Genomic DNA, 23,721 nt, shown 5'->3' with positions numbered 1-23,721 from the left:
GCCTCAACTCCCCAATAAAAAGACATAGATTAACAAACTGGATACGCAATGAGGACCCTGCATTCTGCTGCCTACAGGAAACACACCTCAGAGACAAAGACAGACACTACCTCAGAGTGAAAGGCTGGAAAACAACTTTCCAAGCAAATGGTCAGAAGAAGCAAGCTGGAGTAGCCATTCTAATATCAAATAAAATCAATTTTCAATTAAAAGTCATCAAAAAAGATAAGGAAAGACACTTCATATTCATCAAAGGAAAAATCCACCAAGATGAACTCTCAATCCTCATCTTCGATTGGTTTATATACAAGTGTGCAATTTCTAGGCTTGAAAGTAAAATGATGCTATCTGGTGCTGGATAGAGGAGCCTTATTTTTTATTATGGCAGCTTGCTATTTTTGTAACATGGTGATTTAGTTGAACACAATAAAGTACAGTAGTAACTGATCTCCCCCTCATCCTGGATGAGTGAGGAGATGATTAAATGTTGATGTCAGCATCCATGAGCATATTCAGATGAGCTTCTGCTTCTGTTGAAAAGGATGCTGTGTTTGATTGTGGTCCGAAGCTTTGAAGCACTACTTGGCATCTCCTTCCTTGGAGGTCTCACTGTTTTAACATAACAGATTTGATAGCTTGTTGGTAAGGTGAGGTCCAGCTTGTCTCCACTAGGTCATCTTCATGTGAATCCGGTGGTTATACGGTTTTGTTCTAGGGATATTTCATTTTTTTTAATAACGGTTTTAGCTGACATTCATGGAGAGAATGAATCCTTAGAAGTGTGCCACTAGTGAAAGGAAATCCTGTCTAGAGTATGTTTCTTTACAAAGCTGTGTCACACCATCCTTTGGGCCCTCTGCTGGAAAAGTAGAATCAAGTCTCAAATAATGCCTTTTAAATTGTATCCTCTAGTATTATAGATGTAGGACAGTACTGTATCATACCTCTGTGGATGTAAAATATCTTGTACCTGCTTTATGATACGTAGTAGTGACCGTGCTTTATCAGAGCTGTTTTTAATGATGTTGCTCAGAATGTTTTCTTTCCAGATGATGATTGAGAAGCTAATTTTAAAAAAAATGGTGCCAGGTACCACAAGAGTAACAGAACTGTGCTGTTTTCTCAGGTTTTGTTTCTTTACTTTTTTTTTTAATGGAGTGTGCTGGATGTCTCTACAGTTTTGTTCAGATGACTGCAGAACCTGGAAAAGCTGTTGCTGCTGTTGATGCATAACACACTGCTATTATTGGTCTTTTTATATAAATATAAATATATATATATATACAGATATATAATTTGAATCTTTTGAAACTATACCTGTGCTGTCAACAAAGTATCCCCGTTTACTGTGTTGAGTTGGCACTGTACAGAAATTAACAGCCATATTGGTCTAGAAATGGGAACTTAAGTTTTTTCCATTTGTACAGGGGTAACACACTGTATTAAATATGTAAGGTCTTATATACGTGGGTTTGATTACAAAAACTAATAAAGTATTCTCTAAATTAAAAAAATAGCATATATGAAGTTGTTGGAGAAAATAATTTGTTCAGTTACATTTTTCACTGTACCTGGAAATTAACTTTGCTTGAACTAACCTGCATGGCCAGAGACCCTAACTACAGCATGAAACACAGTCCTCATACTGAATTTTGAGGAAGACACAAATGTGGAGGAATATGTACCAGGAAATAAAGCTGAAGCTCAGTTTCTAGAAAAAAACAAAAAAAAAAGATTTTACACTGTTTCTAGCAATAAAACTTTATAACTTTTATGCACCAGAAACAACTATACATTTACTATATTGAAAATACAAGTATATTATCTCTATATCCTCCTTTATAAAGTCTAAATCCTTTTAAATGTCCATCAATTATATTTACCTTTTAGGTTTGCTTCTAAATGTAATATTGAAGTTATATCAATTTACATAAGTACATGTAGATATTATAGTATTAGATGTACATAGATATGAGAACATATAACTTTATTCTTTCTGTGTTTGAGTGACATGGCTTAATATTAATCATTATCAATCAATCAATCAATGTTTCTGAATATTTTGTGATTGCATTTTTCAATGTAGTAGAATTATAGTCCATGTTATATAAAAGGAATTTCATATTTGAATATGGATATATAAAAGAGCACAATTTCATTGCTACAATAAACAGATCAGCAATGATTAAAAAAAAACTAATAGAACATGGAGAAGTTGGGCTGGTGCCTGCATTCTACTCTCTTTGTTGATGGAAGATACTCTGCAGGCTACAGAAGAGAAATGAGGAAAACGACTCAGCCAAAAAACCTTTGACCTACGATATGTCCTTCAATAGTGACATACAATTTGTAGGAGTAGCCAATCAATGCATGATTTGACTTAAAGCCCACTCCACAAGAAGGAACCCATAACCAACACTGCTTGGATAAACAAGAACCAGAGTCTAGAGACGTAGCCCAAAGACATAGAGTACTGGGTTTTTTTTAAGTATATAAATAAAATGCTTCTTAAAACTTTTTTTAATTAATCATTTTATTTGTTTACATTTCAAATGATATCCCCCTTTCTGGTTACCCCTCCACAACTCCACAACTCATTCTGCCTCTTCCCCTCCCCTTTTCTTCTTCCATGAGGGTGCTCCTCCACTCACCCACTCCTGCCTCTCCTCTCTAGCATCCCCCTCTGCTGGAGCATTAAGTCTCCCTCCCCTCCCATGATGTCAGATGAGGCCATCCTCTGCTACATATATCTCTGGAGCCATGACTTCCTCTGTGTGTACTCAATCAAATGGTTTTTAATTACACTTTGCTATACTCACAGGTCAGTGTCTTATCCAGTCATCACCAGAGGGGCTTCCTCTGGGACCAGATGGAAACAGATGCAGAGATCCACAACGAGACATTACATAGGAAGTCTAAATGGGAGGTTTCCATCAAATCCCTCCTCTTGGAGCTCAGGCAATCTCACAGAAGAGGAAACTGAACAACTGTAAGCACCAGAGCCTATGGTAAATACCAGGAGATCAAGGCTCTCTGAACAAAGTAAGTAAGGCACATATGAGCTCATAGAGACCAAAGTAGCAAGCATGGGGCCTGCATGGGTCTGGACCATGCCTTCTGCATATGTATTATAGCTATTAGCTCTGTATTTTTATGGAACTTCTTATTCGTGTGTCTCTGACTCTTATGCCTGCTTTTGGGGACTCTTTTCTTCCTGTTGGACTACCGTGTCCAACTTTTATGTGATAGGTTTCACTTTATCTTATAGTTTTTTGTCGTTTGGTTATTGTTCCTTGGAAACCTGTTATTTTCTAATGAGAAAGAGAAAAGGAATGGATCTGGAGGGGAGGCAAGGTGGGGAGGAACTGGAAGGAGTGGATGGAGGGGAAGCTATAATCAAGATATATTGATTAAGAAAAGAATCTATTTTTAGTAAAGAGAAATAAAATTCTTTTTATATCCCTCAAGAAAAAAAAAGAAAGGAAAATTATACAGATTTAAGGTTTAAAAATATGAAGTTAAAAGAGTAAGTTTCAAAATTCACAACCTCAGGGCTAAACACTGTGAAAAGCAAGTCCAGGCAGCCCCGCCCTGCCTCTAGAACTAAAAGACCATAAAAGGAAAGGAATACAGAACAGACCAGGAGTACCGGATCTGACTCACAGGCCACCTGGCAGGAAGAGATAAGCCCCCAGCCCCTGACATTCAGGACACCCCAAACCTGCCAATGTGTGTAGCTATACCTTATTACCTCATCATGTGAAATAGCCAATCATATGTGAACATGTCTATGTGCCTTGTTTGAATCCACCAATCCCCGTAACTATGCATCTGCTTCTGTATGCCCGCTTATGCTTCCCCAAACCCTATAAAAGCCCCATGCTGTAGCTGCTGGGCGCGCAAGTCCTCAGAAGAGACTGTGTGCCCGCAGGTACCTGTGTTTTCCAATAAACCCTCTTGCTGATTGCATCGGAGTGGACTTGGCTCAGTCATTGGGCGCTTGGGTCTCCTCCTGAGGGAAAGGTCCTCTCCGGAGGTCTTTCACTATACACATGCATGCATACATGCACACAAATATTAGATATTTAACGGAAAGATTTATGGTACCACTTGGTTATTAGATTTAAAATAGTTTGCAAAATCCTCTCTGGTTTTGCTCAAGAGACTCAGGAAAAGTAGCCTATAGTATAGACATTTTTCACAAAATGTACAAGCAAACCATTCACAAATAAACAAGATTCTTTTTTAGGACCTTGATCTGGAAAGAGTAATTTTAGTGATATTAAATTGCTCGTAGCATTGCGATCTCATTGATAGAATTATTTTTCCTTGGGGTCTCTGTCAGGCTGTACTCTCCAGCTTCTCTTGTAATAACATGTTTTCATGACAGACTCTTCCTCAGCTTGCACCATAAAGTATCTGTCCTCTGCACCCCAGCCTCCCCTACCCTATTTTTGTTGTCTAAAGAAGAGAAGGTCTCTGGTAAAGTTTTAGGAATCACAGACTGCTGATGGCAGATATCCATAATCTTAGACGTATGGGTACTTCGTCAATGCTTAGAGACCAGATGCCTATTTAAGAACACCCATAACCTGGGCAATGAATAATGCCTCCCAGTTCTTAGCCCTGTGATATCATTTTTATCACAATCATCATTTGTGCAAACTAAGCATAAAGTTATTCTCCTTTCTGAACAGTTAACAAATACTTAATACATGATCTAGAACCTATGTCGTCACCATGATCGATCTCTGAAACAGTCAAAGTGAAATGAGACCATTTTAGTCTAAACCTTGATTACCATAAATTTACTTTTACCTGTTCCCCCAACACAAAGATCCACTTAGATCCACTTAAACAAGGTAGATATTGTCTTGTCTTTGATTTACATGTACAATAAACATTTCTTGTCTGTTTCAGTTTTGTTTCTTTACTATGGAAATTTTTTATTTATGAACCTCTTATATGTTGGATCCTGACCACATTTTCTCTTCCCTCTCCCCTTCCCAGTCCCTCCCCTCCATATCCCCTATCCTCCAAATCCACTACTCTTCAGTTTCACTTCAGAATTGAGCAGGCCACCCAAACCAACCAAGTGTAGCATATCAAGTTTAACTAAGACTAGGCATATGCCCCTTATATTAAAGTTGGAAGAGGCAACCTAGTAGGAAGAGAGGGGACCTAAAAGCAGGCAAAGGAACAGAGAAACCCTCCAACCCCTGCTACCACTGTTAGGAGTCCCACAAGAAGACAAACCTACACAACCATAACATACATCCATAGGACCAAGGACAGACACATGAGCACTTGTTGATTGTTGGTTCAGTCTCTGGGAGTTCCAATCAGTCCCGGCTAGTTGAATCTGTGGATTTTCCAGTAAAATGATTTTTAATGATACTCTACTCATAGACAGGAGCCTAGCACAATCGTAATCAGAGAAGCTTCATCCAGTTTCTCAAATAAAAGACAGAAAAATATTGGGCAGACAAAGGCCAGAAATCTCACTATCACGATATACTGTGGTCAGGTCACTGCTCAAATGCAGTTAGTCAGAAGTTGAAAATTTTGTTTTTAGAACCAGAGTGAACCCTACCAAGTGAGGTCACTACGTCTCTGAATTTCTCACCTGTAACCAGGGAGAGAATACTATCTAGAGTTAGCTTTTGCCATTGGGCAAGTATCTTTGTTATCATTCTGGTGAAGATGTGTGCCTATGAAGCTACAGAAAACCTTTGGGTTTTGTGAACTGGGGTTAAACAGGCAACAAAAGCATGAAGACAAACATTCTCTTAAAAAGCTGGACACAGCTGTACATGCTTATAATCCCAGCACTGTCAGACAAAAAATGCAGATTTGAAGAGCTTGCTGGCCAGTTAGCTTAGCAGAAACAGTGAACAGTTAAATGTGAGTCCCTGTCTTAAAACTAGAAGGCAGGCAGAGAACAACCACAAGACACATGGTATGTTGCTCTGGCTTAATTATGCCTGAAAACATACACACGAAACCGTGCCTTCAGATGTATGTTTCACACATTCCTCCACACACAGACTGTGAAACAAGAGCACATGAGTCTGATACACCCCCAAACAATGGAAAATTAAGATGAATATGATCGTATGTGTTTCTAATCCTAGCACTGGAAAGGAGGTGACTGAAGTTTATTGTGTCTCCTAGTATTGGCTAGGTAGTCGAGCCTACTGCATATATCCCAGGTATGTAAGAGGCCCTGTCTCAAAAAATAATGTGGATTCTACCTGAAAAATAAAACACAGGGCTGTCCTCAGATATATGAATATCTACATATATCCATAGATGCATGTGCACCAGTATACACGTGTGCATCTGTATCACAGGAACCATATGATTATGCATACTTACATGTTTCCCAAGGTTTATAGTTTGTTTTAGAGTAATGCAGTAGCCTTGTAATCAAAAGGAGCATTTCTAAGCAATTACTCATCCACAGCCCCAAACAGCTTCTGTTAATATAACAATGACTTTCATATGTCTAGAATATAGCTTTGCTTTTTAAATGAAACTCATGCCTAAAACATGAAATAAACAAAGGATAAACACACACACACACACACACACACACACACTCACACACACAGGTTCATACAAATGAATTAAGTGAGAGACAGATTTTCACTGAATCAGAATAAAATAGGTGTACATGACATAATCACGGTGTGCTGTTGAATTAACCTTGGTGATCGTAGTATAAATTGACATCCAAATAAAGATATTGAAACTGAAAAAAAAAACCCTGATGTTTCAGAAGAGTGAACTGTGTGATTAAGCAGTGTAAGTGTTTAAATCGCAGCCTCACAAATCATTTAGAAAGCATTTAGCACCTGAAATAGGGAAAGACTGAAAAAGAGAAAATGCTCCGAGAAAGGAAAACAAAGCTGGTTTTGAACTGAATAACTTCTCAGGGAAAATAGAAAAGACACGTCTATAGTTATTGCCTCTGTTTGAAACTCTTTTTGTTCATTTCTTTTCTTATAAAAAACAAGAAGGAAAACAAAACTGCATCATTAGCAAACAAAGGTTTAGAACCAGAAATTCTACTCAATATGCACTCTTAGTTTTCCCTTCCTTTGAATTAGAAAAGATTCCAAGAATTCTAAATTATAATGAGAGGAACATCTACCCTTCAGAAAGGTTCAGAACAGAAGGCCAGTTTAAAGTACTGAATGTCAGAGCTAAACAAATCCATTCAGCTAAACAAAAATGATATGAAATGCCATCTCTATGACAACAAGTCATGCCTTGCTTAAATGGACTGAGCCTCAGTTTCCCTATTTTTAAAAGATAATAACATACAGTAGTTATGATTTACCAAATTTGCCATATTTGGCTTTGCACTAGAATCCTGAAAGACATCCCTTACCTTTGGCCCAAGGTAAACAGCAAGTTCATAAGGTCAAATCGGTATGAACAGGTGAGCAATAGTGTTTGAAGCTATTGTTTGTGTTTGATTTCTCTTTTGTGTTCTCTTCAGTTAGTTTCCTCTTTGTGCTAGTTGTCACATAAATACAGTGCTTTTTTGTTTATGTGCTTGTTTTGCTTTGTTTTTGGGTTATTTCTCTGGTGTAATATGCTAAACACTAATAAGTAGGCTTCCCAATACATTCTAATTACATGATTTATTTACATTTCATATATTATCCCATTTCCTGGTTTCCCCACCACAAACCCTCTACCCATCCTGCCCTCCCCCTGTTTCTATAAGGGTGCTTTCCTGCCCACCCACCGAATCCTGCCTCCCTGCATTAGCATTCTCCTCTGCTGGGGCATCAGACCTTCACAGGACCAAGGGCCTCTCCTTCCATTGATGCCTGATAAGGCCATCCTTTGCTACATATGCAGCTGGAGCCATGGGTCTCTCCATAGGTATTCTTTGGTTATTGATTTAGTACCTGGGAGCTTTGTGGGAGGAGGGTTGGTTGGTTGATATTTTTGCTGTTCTTACAGGATTGTAAACCATTTCAGCTCTTTCAGTACTATCTCTAACTCCTCCATTGGGGTTCCTGGACTCAATCTAATGATTAGCTGCAAACATCCTCATCTGTATCATTAAGGCTCTGGCAGAGCTTCTCAGGAGACACCCATATGAGGCTCCTGTTAGCCAACACTTTGTGGCATCAGCAATAGTGACTGAGTTTGGTAGCTGCATATGGGATGGATCCCCAGGTGCAGCAGTCTCTAAATGGCCTTTCGTTCGGTCTTTGCTCCACCCTTTGTCCCTGTATTTCCTTTAGACAGGGGCATTTCTGGGTTAAAATTTTTGAGTTGGGTTGGTAGATCTCTTAACTAGGGCTATGCCTAACCTCTGTATATGATCTCTACAGGTTCTTTCTCCCCTTTGCTGGGTATTTCAGCTAATGTCATCCCCATTAGGTTCTCATACAGTTGGAGAGGTAACCATGCAGTGTGTATTATTACGGGGCACTCTCAAATCCAAAGTAAGGTATCAAGGATGTATGACCAGTGCAATTGTTGAAGATTTTCTTAAACTGAGTCCCTAACTTTCTTGAAGATGCTAAGATTGGTACTGCTATACTTAGTTCATACTACTTTCTTCTTTATGTGAAACAAACAAACAAACAGGTAAGACTCCCCCATCCAACTCTTATTCTAAAACAAAAATAAGTACAACAAATTTCCTGCAGATAAAACCCCTTCAGTTGTAAGCAAGGTCCTCCAAACCTACTGGCAAGCTCCTGACCCCACCCCACCATCCTCCCTTCCCTCCCTTCTGGCTTCCCTTGGCTGTCTATCCTTTCAGTGAAAGCCAACAGTTTATATTGACCTCACTCTCCAGCTGTGGTCACAGAGGTTCTTCTTTGTGCTTTTACATATTAGGAAGTAGAAAAAAATAAACTATAACAAACAAAACAAAACAAAAAACAACAACAACCAAAACCAACCAACCAACCAAGCATTCAAACACCCCTAATTTTTGATCCTGAACTCTCTCTCTCAAGAGCCTAGTAACTTATCACCAGTAATTACATCACCAGTAATTAAATCGGAAATATTAACAGGTTGGTTTCTTTTACTCGGATTGAAAGTAGACAGGATGTGTGCTCATCATTGATACCATGCTCATGACAAATGTACATTCTGTGACAAAAGTGAACAGGTTCTTTTGTTTTCCTCAAACAATAGGAAAGATGCTTGATAATAATGAAATTGATTTCATTGTGATTGTCCTGACCACAGCTGCACCCTATAAGGGATGAACTTTACTTAACTCAGGAAATTTGAAGCTTCTTTTCTGTTTGTGTTTCAAAAGTTTGCTGTGGTCCCTGAGAGGAAGACATGGCCAGAATATAGGATTCCAACTGACCCAGCTGACAGCCAGTAAGAAAATATGTTCTTCAACTCTACAAATTAAAGAAAATACATTCTATCAATACTTCACAATCTCAGAAGACAGTATTGAGTTCCAGGAAGAAAAGGAACCCAGACAACACCTTGCCTGCAGCCTAGAAACACACTGATCCAAGAGTCATCTTGTTGTATACATGGCGTGTTTGGGAGACAGGATTGGTACGTATACTACACTGCACACGTGGAAGTCGGAGGACAGTTTATAGATTGAGCTCTTTACTTCCACCTTCATATGTGTTCTTGGGATCAAACTCACATCACCAGGTTTGTCAGCATCATTGTTACCCATCTAGCCACCCTGTTGACACTATTAGAATCCCCCTTTCATCAAATTAATTTCTTTCATAGTAATTCTGCTCTTTTGTCTACTCACTATCTGATGATTCCTTTTCCAATATTATACATTGGCAGTTATGGTTTGCTATTTGAATTTTTGAGGGGATAGCACAGAGTAAGGAGTATTGTGACACATCTAGTTATGTATTTCTATAAGGATTGTTCTTTATTCTTAAATTCCAGTTTGAAATATCCCACTTATTGGGCTGCCGCTGGAGCTCAGTTTGTCGAATGCTTGTTCCCCTGCATAAAGCCCTGAATTTGAGGATTAGTGCCAAGTTATAAAGTAAACACAGTGGTGACTACTTGAAATATAAGCACTTTAGAGGTTAAGGAAAAAAGATAAGAAATGTAGAGTCTTTCTCAGGTACATAGTGTTTGAAGCCAATGTAGGTTGCCTTGAGGAGGTGGAGCGGGGTGGGGGTGGTCTTTCAAACAAAAAGAAAGAATGAAAAAAAAAAGAAAAGAGAAAAATCCCTGACTTATCCTTGTAAGTCTCACTCACAGACACCTTCCACATGAAATCAAGATGGATTCGAGTTGTAATAAATTTTCCCAACTCCTTTAGCAGCTCCTCTGTGCATCCTTGTGTTGATTGTGCCTCGTCTGCAGCTGTTTATATCACTGGCTAGGTCTTCTTCAGTAACAGCGAATACATAGAGTCCTCATTAAATTCAGATTACATTTGTGCAGGTTTGCCAATTATTAAAATGTATACACACTTTGCAATTCAAGCTTATGGCAACTGCACTGCCGTTCTTGAGTGGGAGCATGTGCACAGTGATATAAACAAACAAACAAACAAACAAACAAAATACCCTGAACTCAAAAACCCAATTGTGTTCCTCTAATCACATTCACAGTTACAAAAGATCACAAGATTCTTCCTACTTGAGCACATGGTCTAAAACACATATATGCTATGTATATGCCTTCTTTTGTCTGAGATTTTACTGTTGAAAATGGCCACGAGAAGACTGGTAGGAGTTGGTGGAGAGCTCAATTGGTGAAGTTCTTGCCTTATAAGAGAGAGGGCCTGAGTCTGATCTCTAGCACTCACGTAAAAACCTGATCATGGTGCCATTTGCTTACAATCCTAGTCCTGATGAGCTAGAGACAGGACAATCCTGAAACTGGTTAGACCACAGCCTATCACCTAAGCAAGCTCTAGAAACCAGTGAGAGACTTTAAATATAAAGAGGTAGACAGCTCCTGACATCTGACCTACACACACACACACACACACACACACACACACTCCTATACACATGTGCTTCTACAGAAATATATACCCTTCTGTATACGTGATGAAATTATTTAATAGACTTGCCTCCAAGCGCACGTTATGCAATATCTAGTGTTATGTACATGTAAGAGGACTGATGGTGTCACTTGAGGGAAGGCATGCATGCTAAACTCACACTGCTGTAACAAAGAGTCAGTGTTAATCAACCAATAGCATGTACCGATAAAGTATCATTCTACAGAACAGCAAACATTACACATCTCTGTGATGGTCTGCTGAGTCTGTGGATTCTCCAACTCCAATTCTCCTAGGAATGATGGTCAGCATTTGCTCCTTCAGTCAAGACTCGACAACAGTAAGTACATTTTTGTTTCTGAAACAACTCCTCAAATAGGTTTTTGTTTTCTATATCATTACCTTACACTCTGTTCTTTCATATCCATTAAGCATTAATGAGTCCCTTAATCATAATAGACATTAATGAAAGCAAAGTTAAATAGAAGACAAATTATACATTTCCTGGGGAATCACACACTCTAAGCCTGAATAATATTGTGTGGTGAACGGTACAGTAAAGTAGAAAGGTACAAGAAATAGGGAAGTTCACCTCTATATGTATACTATAAAACTTGTACCCACTGTACTCACATTCGTATAAGAATAAACAAACACATCAATGTTAAATAGTTGTTTGTGACTCTACTAATAAAATTCAAAGGAAAAGGAAAAATATGAACAATGGTATCTCTAGGTGAGGAAATGACTTAGTAATGATTCTGTTTTCTGTTTATTTCAATTTCAAAAACAATCAAATGATTATTGTAATGAAATATCATGCATTACAATTTGCATCAATGCAAAACATATATTTCATTCATTTTATTCTTCTCATGTTCCCCTCTTACTTCTTCAGGGATCTTTACTTTGTTCAGATGTGGCTAACAGATGTTTTCCCTTTTTGCTGTAAAGGGTGGACATTCTGAGCCTTTTCAAGAGCAGAAAATGTATAAGGGTTTCTACAAATTCACCCTGCAAAATCAGCTTGGAAGCTGCCCTCGGAAGGGTTCACTTAGGCTGCAATTACCCATCGCAGGTCTAATTGCCCATCTGCATGCACAATTTAGAACATCACCGTTGAAATTTAGTTCCAGGCTCTCCACCACTAATTTTCTCCCTTGAAATTGACATTTCAAAGAGCATCAGGTGGCCAAAACTACAGATTTGTTATTTATTGCAATGAACAGAGAACGTATCTCCTCTCCAAGTTGAAGGTTTAGTTTAAAAATTGTAAATTAAAAGATGAAAGAGAAAAGACAAAAACATAAGGACTCTGCCCTATCTCCAGCACCACCCCGTCTCAGCAGTCTGCCTTGAGATCCTTTGGAGTACAGTTATACAGTTAGAATGGCTATCCCTGCTGCTGCACTGAGGAGGGCAGGTATTTGCCTATCTTGTGGGGCTGTGTCTCTTTATATATACAGTTCTACCTACCCAGATAAAAAGAGTAGAAATCTACAACTGACGGGGTAATGTGGTAGGGAACATCTCCAGGAAGAGACAGAGACCTGGGATATCGGAGACAACAAAGAATCAAGGGGGTGTCCTTAACAATGGCTCATCGTGTTGGCGTTCCTTCTCTGCTCCATTCAACAGTTACATAGAAACAACCAGGTAGGCCTGACTTGCTATGAAATATACTGTGTGCACCGACTCTTTCTTTTTTTTTTCTTTTTGAGGAAAAAACATGGTTTATTTCATGTTACATTTTATAGTCCATTATCAAAGGAAACTAAGGCAGGAGAAACTCAACTCAGCAAAAGGGAGCAGGGAATGAAGCAAAGAAATGCAGGCTGACAGGAACCGGATGTAGATCTCTCCTGAGAGACCCAGCCAGAATACGGCAAATACATAGGCGAAAACCAGCAGCAAATCACTGAACTGAGAAAGGGACCCCGACTGAAGGATTCAGAGAAAGGACTGAAAGAGCTTGAAGGGGCTTGAGACCCCATATGAACTACAATGCCAACCAACCAGAGCTTCCAGGGACTAAGCCACTACCCAAAGACTATACATGGACTGACCCTGGACTCTGACCTCATAGGTAGCAATGAATAGCCTAAATAAGAGCACCACTGGAAGGGGAAGTCCTTGGTCCTGACAAGACTGAACCCCTAGTGAACATGATTGTTGGGGCACTGACTCTTTCAAATGCTCTGTTTGTCCTTTTTCTCTCTCTAACCTTCTACTCCCTCTCTCCCCTTACCCCTCACCTTCTCTCTCCAGCTGCTCTAGTTGACTTCTTCCTCTCTCTCTCTCTCTCTCTCTCTCTCTCTCTCTCTCTCTCCTCTCTTTCGCTGTTTTTACTCACTTCTCAACATTTCTTCCCATGTCCCCACAAAAGAAGTCTATTCTATACCAGACCCATCCTATGGCTGGTATATCCCTTAGGGGGAGGGATATCTCAGCATGGGTCTTCTGAGTTACTCCCTCCCTCCACAGCAGACCTCACTCTACAGAATATATTCTGGACTCTACAAAACATATTCTTGACTTTATAAAACACATCATACAGCATTGGGGTTATGGAACCAAAAGATTGCACCACCTGTTGCCAATCAGGAACCCAAATGAGGCTATAGGGACACCGACCCAGCCTCAAACTTCATCTTGTACACAAGAAACACAGGCATGGAGGATGAAGCAGAGACTGAGGTATCAGCCAACCAATAATTGAGACCCATGCTCTAGGCAAGCACCAATCCCTAACACTCTTTTTTTTTTCCGGAGCTGGGGACCGAACCCAGGGCCTTGTGCTTCCTAGGTAAGCGCTCTACCACTGAGCTAAATCCCCAGCCCAATCCCTAACACTCTTAATGATACTCTGTTATGACTGCAGACAGGAGTCTAATATGGCTGTCTTGAGAGGCTCCACCCAGCAGATGACTCAGACAGATCCAGACACTCAGTGCCAAACAGTGGATGGAGCTTGGGGACATTTATGGAAGAACAGGAGGAAGGATTACAGCCTCTAACGGAATAAGAACTCTACAGGAAGACTTACTGAGTCAACTAACCTTGGAACTCTCAGAGTCTGAACCCTAACCACAGAACATACATGACTGGACTTAGCCCTCCTCACTCATAGGTAGCAGACACACAGCTTGGTCTGCATATGGATCTTGTACGACTTGAGCAGGAGCTTTCCCAGTAGCTGTTACCTGTCCCTGGGATATGCTCATCTAGCTGATTGCCTTATCTGACCTCAGTGGGAGACTTAATGTGAGAGGGTTGAGGGATACACAGGAGGGCTCCCACTCAGAGTAGTGGAGAGGATTATAGGACTATGGGAGGGGTGTCTGGGAGTGGAGCAGTGAGCAGGATGTAAAGTGAATACGTAAAAAATAATAATTTTAGGACAGTGAGAAAGTGAGAGGGAGAGAGAGAGAGAGGGAGAGAGAGAGGAGAGAGAGAGAGAGAACAGAGACAGACAGAAAGAGATGGAGATGGAAACGGAGACGGAGGAGGAGGAAGAGGAGGAGGAGGAGGAGGAGGAGGGAGGAGGAGGAGGAGGAGGAGGAGGAGGAGGAGGAGGAGGAGGAGGAGGAGGAGAAGCATGGTGTTAAACACAGCTAATGAGAAGTTTCTAAATGAAAATAAGGAATAGAAATACATGTGTGTACTGTGCCTTTAACATCGGTCTTGGAATCCCTGTCTTTAACATTTTGTTTTTGGTTTAATATCCAGGGTCAAGTTAAATTGTCTCTGTTTATGACAAAAAAAGAAAGATTAGCTAAAGAGCCTGAGTCATCTTTCTTGCCAAATCAGTTTTGTGGAAATCAATTGTAGAATTGGGAAACAGACTTTAGAGAATTTGATAGACACAATTCTTCGGGTTAATAAAACCATTATTCATGACTCTAGCCACAAGTAAGAAGGAATATTGTGTCTAATCATTGAAAATTATTGTAGAAATCTAGTGCCTCTGTGAACATGTGTAAAACACAAAGCAAGCAAATAAGCAGGCTCTTTCTAACTCACTGTTTACACAGCAGTGTCTGACTTCTCTGTGTATCATTGAGCCATGGGAGGTAATGTTGTTATTAATTTTAGCTGTGAACTTTGGAGAGATACTCCTGCACAGTAGTTGGCCTGGGATATTGGAACAGAGGACGTGGGTTCCTATGGAGCAGCTTATAGGTATAATGTAGTAACAGCTTGATGAATTCATTTTAGCAATGGAACAAAGAAAGTTATATAACAAGATACCTGAGTAACAGATTGATGGAAATAGTAAGTGGTCGGTGACAGCAAAGAGGAAAAAAATCTCAACAAAAAATGTTAGGTGCTACCTGGGGACACTAGTAACTTTTGGTTGATGGAAATTGGGGTTTTGCTAAGTCAATAAATCTTAAAAGATTGGGTCTGTTAGTCACAGTCATAAAGGTAGAGAAGGAATGCTTAAGGGATTCAAGATGGGCCAAAATAAAGTGTAATTAGACTCTCGACTGACAACATTCAAAACCCTATGCAGTAACAAAAGCCCTGGTCAGTTAGTAAACTTTGTAAAGGGTTAAGTTGAAGGTACAATTTCTTTTGAGGAATTTTTCACGCTGAAGAACTCCATAGGATTTCAATGGCTTTATAAGTTCGAAAAAATGTCTGAATGAGTACTAGCAATTTTCACCCTTCTCACTACTTGCCATATCATGAGTAATGACAACTGGGATAACAGGGAGAAAGGCAGAAAGACAGTCAGGGAGACAAAAGGAAGTGAGGAAATCAGGGAATGAGGACATTGGGAATGGAAGAGATAGGGAGGAGTTTATGTGGTTCTAGGATTTCAGGTTTATTTATGTGCTAGCATTGCTGTTCTCTTGTTCAAAAACTTTCAAATACTTTAACCAACTGAACTAATTCTGCCTTTCCTTAGGATGCTTTGCAATGTTGCATTTATCTTTTCTGTGCTTTATGGAGCCTTAGTCACAGATCTGATGATACACTGGATGTTCAAGTTTGCTGTGTAAGTACTCTTGATGTGCCTATCTACAATTACGTATTTATGTACCTCCTATGCCAATATCCATGGTGATTGGCTACACAGATAAAGTTATATCAATGGAAACCAAGGCTTCCTTTCTGCCTTCGCACCAGCACTGACCCTTTTTCCCTAATGATTGCCAGTCTGACAGAGGTAAGGTGGAGCTTCAATGTAATTTTGTTTTACTTTTACCCGATGTTTATGAATTGTGAGCACTTTTGACCACACTTTCTCACGCCTACTTTTATACCCAGGGGAATCCATGTCAACAGATGGTAGGCATACCATGTTTGTTAGAGTATCATTCACAGGACAATGTCTCTGTTACATACCTGTTTTTATGTTTGCTAAAACTCTTCTTATCATTGCTGTTGTTACAGTTCATGATTATCTTGGTTAAAAAAAAGTCCCTAGTATTGAGATGCCTTGATTGAACACTTTTCTTTGAAAAGAAAATTGGCCAGTGTATAGCCAAGACTGATTATCTTCATGTAGCCTAGTCAAAGACTACATACTGCTCTCAGATGTCAATTAGTTCTGCCAAGGTGTCACTTGTTAATTACAGTCATGGCTCACAACAGCTTATTGCAAAGCTTCCAACTGACTGCATTCCCAGGAAAATGAGGGTTCTCGGGTGCTTCCGGGACTTCAGGCACGCACCTGCACTCAACACTACAGGAGAAATGTCTCAGAAGCGTGACACCTGTTTACAAGTCTATGGAACTTTTGCAACCTTTCATAGTGTCACTATGCTTGTTTTATTATAACATGTTTGTATCATGGCTTTGAGGAAATACACATCAACATGAACATTATTTTGAAAACTGTAACATCTGAACCCTTGGAAAAATATGCACTGTTCTAAAGTAGACAATATTGAAAGGAGAAAAGCCTTCCATATCTGAACACCCTTAGCTGTAATGATAGAAACCCAAGCAATAAGAAGTCTTATTTACTGTTAAGAAGTATTTCCTTACACTCCACTCAAAGAAATTTAGAAGTTACATAGTAATTCAGGATCACAAGATGACATGATTCGTTATCATAAGTCTAGGCTGGGGTCAATGTCAAATACTATCTTCTTAAATAATAGTGAAAAAACACATTTTACATTTACATTTGCAATAAATATGCATATTCCTAATTCATGAAAAAATAGTTCATTACATATGATACAATGTATCCTATTCTAGTCTAATATATTCTCTAAATATACTAGTTAGTTACCTTAAGATATTGCACAATCCAGGGATAAGTCCCATATTAGTTTAAGGATACCACATGAGATAATGCCATGATGTTTCAAGCAAATGTATACTGGTTCTTAAGGGGTTGACCCACATGAAAACTGAATTGAACCAGGCAAAATAGTGTATAGCTGTCATCCTAGAACTCAGGAACTGGATGTAGGAGGATCAGAATTATATGTCATTCTTGGGTATTTTTGTGAGTGATGGGGATCTCATGCTTTTATAGCATGTATTTACTGAGTTGTGAGTTGCTTCTCTACTCCCTAAAATATTAATTAATTAATATAAAAATATAAGCAAAGAGGACAAACATTTTAAAACATAATTTCTAGTCTGTTAAACACATACATACACAAACACACACATACACACACACATACACACGTACACACACACACACACATATATGTATATAGTAAAACACAAAATTTTATTCTTTGTAATTGTGTCCTTTAGAGATAACTGTTCATAACAACTTGATACATAAACTTCAAGCTCTGATAATGTAAACAAATATTAGTGTGTACACCTTAGAGAAAGACTTTCATGAGCTATGTATGTACTCGTCATTGAATCCGACCAAACAGAGTTATGATTTGAATTTATCACAAGGTAATATTCTAGCAATTTTGGAGTTGACTTGGTTCACATTTTGTCAGAAATAGGTTGCTGTTCTCTTAAATTGATTTCACACATGGAAGACTTGTCAATGGAGCAATATTTAATTTTCCTAAGATTTTCCCCATTGATACAATGTTATAAAATGTATATTTATAAATTTTCCTTAAGCTAGGTTTAAAAATGAGGATTAACACTATATTTTTAAATTAAAGTCAAATATATTTATAGTCCCTCTAATATCATGTGAAAATCAACATTTCCTAGCTTTTATATTAGCCATCTTATGTATGACTAAAATAATGTATGTTTAAGTCTATTGTGAATTTTTGACACAATAATCATGATTCTCTAGTTTTACATTTTATATCATTTTTTTCTTAATACATATACAACATAAGAGATATTGTGATATTATCATATGTGCATACACTATTTAATCCTGAAATAAGGGGAAACACCTTTCATCTCACTAGTTATAGTATGTCACATCTGTAATGCTAGCACTTTTGAAGCAGAGGCAGGAGGATGACACTTGTCTAAATTATTCTGCTTGACTATTGAGATCTCCACCTCAAATAACCACAGACTTTATTTCCTACGGTTATTTCTATAATAATTACACCCTCCTCAAGGTGTTCTATTTGAATACTTGTTCCTCAATTCATGGAATTATTGGAGAAAGATTAGGAGATGTATTCTTATTGGACAATGTGTGTCACTAGGAGTGGACCTTGAGGTTTAATTCTCTCTCTCTCTCTTTCTCTCTCTCTCTTTCTCTCTCTCTCTCTCTCTCTCTCTCTCTCTCTCTCTCTGTGTGTGTGTGTGTGTGTGTGTGTGTGTGTATGAGAGAAAGAGATCAAAATTGTTTCTTGAGATGTGAGACCTCAGCTCCTGCTCTTAGGCCATGTCTGCTTGCCTGCTACTATGGTCCCTGCCATGATAGTCATGACCTCTTAACAGTTTAAAACTATGAGGTACAAATGAACTCTGCCTTCTATTTGTTGCTCTGATCATCATGTCTTATCACCACAATAGAAAAATAAACACAGCATCTGCTTGAAAATCTATCATTCCTTTATGAGTAAAACATTATGATACTTTGTGTGGGTTTTGGTAAAATACATAGTGGTTTGTTATGCAGAAACACTCTACTATGCTGCAGGACACGGAACTTCTTAAATGTATCTTAGTACTTCTTGACCACTCCTTCCCCATCCATCCATCAATCCCAACTTGACTCCTGCCTGATTGCCACAAATCTATTCACAAAATCTACAAATCATTACGTTAATATTTCACTTGATGATAAGACCATTCATATTCTGTACTTAACATTATTTAAACTTATCTTCTCCTGTATTTGACAAATTTTCATTACTTATGTCTCATTCTCTTTTCCCATTAGCTTGTATACATGTTTCCATTTTCTACATGAATGCTTACATTGAAAAAAATAGTGGGAAACTACTGCTTAAAATAAAGCTGTTTTATGTCTGTGCTTCTCCTCAGTGTGAGTGAGTGTGTGCATGTGTAAAAGTAAGGGATAAGGCTACTGGGAGTAGAACTTTGAACAAAACACATCACAGACATGAATGAGAGTGTAAAATAGTAATTAAATTAATAATTTTAAAGTTACAAAATATCTCTCTAGCTTAAAAAAAGAACTTTTATGGTATTATATTTTTTAGTATAACAATACTTTTGTGTAACAGGTTCCATTTAAAAATGCATGTGCTAGAAAATTACCTATCAAATACTTCACATTTATTTTCATATTTACACAAATAAAAGTACCTTATTAATCTCATTTGTAGCTATGGCTATAGCTCATGGTAAACATTTACTATGTGTATATTTTTGTATTTTTTTAAATCCTCTTAGATTTGTTATGTTCCTTATTATTATTTTAAGAGAAAGATATTTTACTTTTATTTGCTCAAATTTAATTTTTGGATATACTTAAAGTCTATTAATCCTTCCTTATGGGTTTCTTTTGCCTTTTGAGGTGAATTTTCCATTACTTATTTTTAGCAGTTCTCAAAACAAATGAAACAATTTTACAGTAACAAAATTACCAGTATAATTATGAACTATGTTTTCTGTCCCTTTATAAATGGTTCATACTTTCTAAAGTATAGAATACGTAAGTCAAAGTAAAGAATTATATGCTTCTAGACTTATCTATTAAACAATGAACATCATCTTAGTTTTTCTGTTCCCCCACCACACCTACCTAGGAAATTCCCAGAGCTGGGATGGGTATAGTAACTGCAGCTGCAGAATACATGGTAACAGGAATGAACAACAGTGTTTCCTTAGAAGCTAACCTTCCAAATACTGCCTGGAATAGTCTATATACATTCACTACTTCTGAAGGACTTGCCTGGAGATGCTGAAAATGCTGCTTTCCAATTGGATCACTGTTAAACAAGGGAGTACACTGGCCATTTAGATTTGAAGTTGAGAAAAATGCAAGACAAAGAAGGATGGGAGGATCATCTTGTTTTCTTTAATGCTGCATACAATATGGCTATAACTTACTGAAGTTTCTAGACATGGCTTTGTTATTTTATTTTACATTCATTTCTAAACATTTTCAGGCACATGCTTTATGCCAAGCAGTGCAGCAGATTACAAACTGGTGGTGAGGGACAGCCCGTCCTGAGCTCACACTGTGTCCCGAAAACGGACTTGCTCAGCGATGCTGTATTTTGGCAGCAGGGTGCAAGAGGGGGTTAGAATGAGAAATAGGATTACCAAAAAGTGGAATCAGGAGGGAACGAGAGACAAACATCCACACAAAACTGTTCACAGGATCCACCACAGAGGGGTGGTTTACAGACGCCAGTAAGAACAGTTAGTTAAAGCAGTAATTATAACCTATATGTCACTGCTTGTAGCTCAGTTCCAATGATGCCATTCACTTATCTGTCTTTCTTTGTCTTTGACACCATCCTGTTAATGGGAGAAGAAAAAAAATAAATGACCATGTCTTTGTTACTGTCTCATTCAGATATATCATCTATGAGTATCCAATAGAAAGAAAGGACTTCTGCTTTGTTTAAATAACAGACATACTAGAATCATCTGCAGGAAATTGTGTGTGTGTTCAGCCTGCACCCATGGAAGCAGAAGCTGTAACCCACTGCTTCATCACTTGTTAAATCACAGTGATTTAAATTGGGGTGAGGTGAGTGATAAACCACTGACTAATAGGAAAGCATGCTATTATTACCCATTTCAGAGCAGTTTACAGTGGAATCTTTCAAGAATAATATCACTTCTGAGCAAGTACGGGTTTGCTGAGGTGCAAAAAAGAAATGATAATATGTAATTACCTCAAGTGAAGCTCTAAGATGGGCAAGAATAAATGTAGAAGTTGTAGTCTTATTAAAATGTTTATTAGATGCAATCATTACTCAAATACCATCCTTGAGATAGCAGCTGTGCTAGAGGAAGAAATTCCACAGGTCCGGAAGGTTTGCCAGACTTGAATTCCAGGTAGAAATACTGATTATTCAAGTGACACAATAGCTCATGATAGGAGGAATGCTGGGTCTGGGCTGCTACATCAACCCAGATCAGGTGTGAGAGTTCTTGTTTGATTTCACTCTCTGGAGTCTAGCCTTCTCATCATCTAACTAGGATAAAAGTTTAGAGGAGTGTTAAGAACTACTGTGTCTGTCAAGAACTTTATAGATGGTTTAACAGACACAAGTCTTTCTATATTAAGAAGAAAGAAATAATGGCAGGGACTGAGTCCACTGGTTGTTAATTATTTAATTTCAGAACTATGAATGAAGCGATGTGGGGAAAAAAGTCAAATTTGATAGGAAATAATGATTACTACCAGCATAGATCTCATTATTGGCTTAGCCATCAAATATGTTTGATTCTCACTCTATGTATGCACAGTGTTTGAGAAATGGCAGAAAAGATAGGAGGAGTTTCAGCATAAATGTTTCAGAGACCAAGCTTTGTGTGCTGTGAGCCTTATGCTTTCAATTTTCTAAAACTTGTCTCTTTACTGTGAGAAAGTTTCTTTTGTGCCAGCCTGCATTCCTTGTAATTTAGTGGCGAATGCCCTTATGTGTCTTTCTACATTTGAACACCTTTCTTCACTTCCCATAAAGTTGATATATCTTGTTTAGGGTATGCTATTTGGACTGAAATCGTTCTGTTATCAATCTTTATCATCCATACATTATTGCAAATATATCTTGACAGCTGCCTGACATGGAAATTTTCTCATGGAAATGATTTGTAAAAAATCTCAATCTGTCATGTCGATGTCAAGAAAACAGTTGGCTGACTAAATTTTTGACTATTCCTCCAGATGTTAATATTAGTCAACTATGGCTGTGTGTGTGTACATTCATGTGCCATTTTCGGTATTTATATATCTAGATGCTTTCTTTGAATATACACAGATCTCTCTGATTGTTATCTACAGATTAAATTAAAATCACTACTAATAGTGCCATCTTGTGTCTGAAATTAAAAATTAAGAGGCTAAGTGGATGATAGAATTTTAAAGTGTTTTTATTAATTAAATTTGTTTTAGATAATTTTACACGTGTAATCAGTATCAAAAATTGATACTTACAATTTTTACCTCCTACTGTATTCTATTTCCTTACCTTACCTGTCCTCAGTTTAAGATAGAAAATAAAATAATATAAAAAACCTACAAACTTTTCCTCTCAAAATCAAGCGAGTGAGGACTGATAGCCGAGGTGCCTTTGAGGGATGCCTATTTGCCCAGCTTTGCCTGAAATGGACGGTTGGACTCCTTATGATAACTACCCAGTGGTTTTCCTGTCTGCCTATGAAAATCCTCCAGTATGGATGGATTCCTACTCAGGAGAGAGTGTATCACACAGAGTACAATGATTTGACCCAGTTTCTGCCCTGTATTGTCACAATAAAGAAGCTTCCTGGTGCTCAGTTGTGTTTAACAACCAAGAAGGATGCCTTCCAGCTAGGCATCTTTATCTCCAAAGTGATTCCAAACTGATACACATCGAGGAGGATTTCAAGAAGGGGACCAAGATCTAGCTGTGAATGATATGTATTTCCAAAAAATCGAGCCCAGCAAAGCTGTGGAAATTGCGAAGACGGCCCAAGAAAACAGCATTTATATGCACGTCTCGCCTTACAATCGTCATCGCTATAAAGAGTATATTGTGCACTAAATGCTTACAGCCCATTGCCCTCCATGTGGAATCTGCCAGGGCAATCTGGCTTGACTTCTAAAAAGGTGGGGAGGTCAGGAAATTCTTCTCTCCACACTCTCCTGGGTTAGTGGATGGACAGAATGGGGAGACAGCTGACCGGCTGTATTATATATAAACTGTACTGTACTGGGAGTTCCCTAGTTTGCTAAGTGAGTTTCATTCTGAAAAAGGAGAAAGATAACGATGTCTAGATTTTTGTAGCCTGTTCGTAGAAATAAGTAGAAGAAGAAAAGAATTCGGGGACCTTCTCTCTGACTTGCCTGGTTATGCCATCCACGCCTTGTACACATAACTTGAAGTCCCATACACTTGGGATTCTTTGGGAGACACTGTTTTTGTCTTTTCTTCCTCATCCCACCACCCCCCACCCGAGTAAAAACACAATACTGATTTTTTTAAATGAAGCATGTGAGAGTTTAGGAAGGTCATGATTAATTAATTAATTATTAATTGCTTATTTGTTTATTTGATGCAACTCAGTCTAGAGGATCTACCAGCTGGTACTAAAATGTAAAATTCATTTCTTTCAACTTGGTTCTTTTAAAAAGACATCACATTCTCTAAAGAGTTCACTTCTGATGATGAAAGCAA

The 23,721-nt window shown here is 38.3% G+C and overlaps 1 pseudogene; it reads left to right on the top strand.

Moving 5' to 3' along the window:
• The first annotated feature begins 22,669 nt into the window (after positions 1 to 22,669).
• Positions 22,670 to 23,088, top strand: Pdzd11-ps1 (PDZ domain containing 11, pseudogene 1; annotated as a pseudogene).
• The last annotated feature ends 633 nt before the right edge of the window (positions 23,089 to 23,721 follow it).

This window comes from Rattus norvegicus, chromosome 1 (genome assembly GCF_021556685.1).
Source record: "Rattus norvegicus strain SHRSP/BbbUtx chromosome 1, alternate assembly SHRSP_T2T, whole genome shotgun sequence".
Taxonomy (NCBI): Eukaryota; Metazoa; Chordata; class Mammalia; order Rodentia; family Muridae; genus Rattus; species Rattus norvegicus.
Note: the sequence above shows the minus strand (reverse complement) of the source record. Positions and strands in the feature narration are given on the sequence as shown.